The 2800-nt window shown below is 41.8% G+C and overlaps 1 pseudogene; it reads left to right on the plus strand.

Annotated features, from left to right (window-relative positions):
- Positions 1-272: 272 nt before the first annotated feature.
- Positions 273-1130, plus strand: LOC119056292 (craniofacial development protein 1-like; annotated as a pseudogene).
- The last annotated feature ends 1670 nt before the right edge of the window (positions 1131-2800 follow it).

Raw genomic sequence — 2800 nt, forward strand, 5'->3', positions numbered from 1 at the left:
TTGGACATTTCTTTCCTGTTAATTTGTCTTGTGTTAATTATTAGCCCAGCCAGAAGTTTGTGAGGTGTTTGTGTTTGACACACAGCTACAAACTGTACCTTTTGCTTACATAAAGGCCATAACCTTACAATAATCCTTATAGCATTCCAAGAGCAGCAACATTATTAAAACTACTATTCAAGTGAGGCAAGAATCATTCTGAGCTGATATTTCCTAAGGTAGACAGAATAGTCCTTTAAATATATACTTTCTCTCTCTTCCTTTCTCTCTCCTTCTCAAAGGAGGATGAGGACTGTGTTGCTTTGGGTGGAGGGTATAATGAAGATGATGTAAATGAATTAGTGAAGTAGCAAGAAGTGGATAATAAGAGCAGACACAAACAGCCAAAGGGAAAAAAACAAAGTATCAGAGCATTCCTGCCAGGAAGAGAAAACATGGTTCCTCTCATTAAAAGAAGAGAAAAAGGAGAATATCAGCAAGAAATCTGGGAGAAGTAGGATTGAGGAGGAAGGCACAGCTGCAGAGAAGGAAGAAGGCACTGGGTCAGAGGATTTAAGAAAAAAGAAGGAGGATGAACTAGGAGCCAGCTTTTTCATGGTGAGGGACCCAAACCAAAAGTGCTCCCACATCCACAAGTGAAACAAAAGAGAGGTGACTGAAGAGACAATATGAGTTCAAATGAATTGTTCGTAAAAGCAGAGCGTTAGATAAATCTAAAGAAACAGAAAAACTTAAAACCACCAAGGTGTTTGATTTTGCTGGTGGAGAAGTCAGGATGACTGAGGAAATGAATGCTGCATCTAGAGGCCAAATCTTTCTTCAAGCAAAATGAGGGGGAAAAATAACAGGCTAATGTCCCTTTGACTCTGCCATCACTTCCTGCCAGGTTAGAATTAGAAAGATCAAGGAGCATAAGCAGTTTTTAGAGAAAACAAAGGAGCAGAAGACAAGCACCTAGAGAAGTCCAGATTTAAGTGGGAGAGTTAAAAGGAAGAAGGCACTGACGAAGAGCCAGCCATGCACAGTAGAAGGAAAGCGGGATACATTGAACAGAAAGGTGTTCTAGACCTGGTGGACACAGGCAGGTTGAAATGTAATGAGATTTTAGGCTGAGCAAAGTGAAACCCTGATGGTTGGGAGAAAATCAATAGCAGCTTAATCCTGCGAGTTTCTTGTGCATCTGTAAATGTCTCCAGTGTTTCTCCTCAGCTGTTTATCCTAGCCAGGCCTTTCCCTACCCTGCATCGAATTTCTGTCTTTGTACTAGGGGGAGACCCCCCAAAACTGGAATTTATTTACACAAAATTGTGTATTTATTCTTGTATGTTTAAACTTCAGTCACCTTCAAAATACTCTCCATTTGATGCAATAGACCTATCGAGACTTTTCCACTGCCAAAACCATTTTCGAAGTCATTGATTTTGATGCCTTTTAGTGCTTCCGCTGTTTTTCATTTCCCCTCTTTCCTATGATAAAACATTTCCATTTGAGGACTTTTTCACCATGAAAACAAAACAAAAAATTGTTGCTTGGGGCAAGATGCCATACAAGGGGTCATGACATTTTTGGTAAAAAACAACTGAACACTCAAAGAGGTGTGGTTAGGTGCATTCGTAAATCATCTATCACAAAATAGGCAAACATTTTGAATGAGTCTTCAAAAAATTCACTGAAACAGAACACCGCCTCTCACAACAACGCCATCTGGTACATTGATACAGATGGGTTCCTAGAACACTCACATAGCAAGAAAAACCTGTACTACAAGGTGCCCACCCTCCAGAAAATAATTTCTGTGGGGGCGACTTTTCCTACAAGTCCCCCTGTCCTCTACAGATGAAAGTAAACATTCCCAAGACATGATCTACTTGGTGAGGAGAGGTGGCTGATCCCCCAAAAGGGGAGGGCCTCGAGCTCCTTCCTCCAGGGGCTTTTATTGGGTTGTAAAACACTGGAATACAGGGTGGCAAGGATTAAACAGTAGATAATATTTCAAAGAAATCTGAGGGCTTAGTCTGAGTCAGTGTCTGTCAGGAAAGGGGGTTTTGTAGAAACTTTAGGGTTTTGTGCTCGGACCCTTAACATATGAATGAAAGCACTCTTAGCAAAGCAGGTTTCACAAGATTTTCAGGAATTCTTTGTGATGCCAGATTTTTCCCTTGGACACACTTTAGCAAGGCAAGGAGCTTCACTCTTCCCCATCAGGTATTCATGCTTAAGTGGATTAGAGCCAGGAAGCGCTTCTCCCAAAGGACATGGGGACTCAGGCTATGTCACATAACCAGGGGGCAAGGGTCTATTGCTCACTCTTTGTTGCAGCCCCCCCACCCAGTCGTTCCATGATAGCCTTCCAAGTGGTTGAGTCTGGCTTAGGTTGCCCCCCTGCTGTGATGAGTCTTACCCATCATCAATATTGACCATGCTTTTGGGGGCAGGGAGAGGAAACTAAGACAGCGTTTGCTACCAGAGACAGGCTTTGTCTCCTGTGGCTCACATTCCAGAGGTCACTGGCTCATCCTTAGCCATGGGAGGTAGTTACAATTCCTGAAACCAGGCAGAGTGGTTCCCAACAAATTCCATTTTGGGAGGGTGACCCTTGTATCTTCATTTCACATGGTTTCATTAATTTTACTTCTAAAAGTTTGTCTTTAAAAAATAAAAGTAAAGAAAAAACAGTTGGTCCTAAAAAGTAAAATTGTATGTGTGGTGCATGTTAAGGACTTAACTTGTATATCTTTCCCTCGCTGCAATCTCAAGATGCACATGACACTTTAATAGGAAAGAAAAGTTGTTGCAGTGT

The sequence above is a fragment of the Artibeus jamaicensis genome, unplaced genomic scaffold (assembly GCF_021234435.1).
Source record: "Artibeus jamaicensis isolate MK-2021 breed Jamaican fruit bat unplaced genomic scaffold, CSHL_Jam_final contig_373, whole genome shotgun sequence".
NCBI classification, from domain to species: domain Eukaryota; kingdom Metazoa; phylum Chordata; class Mammalia; order Chiroptera; family Phyllostomidae; genus Artibeus; species Artibeus jamaicensis.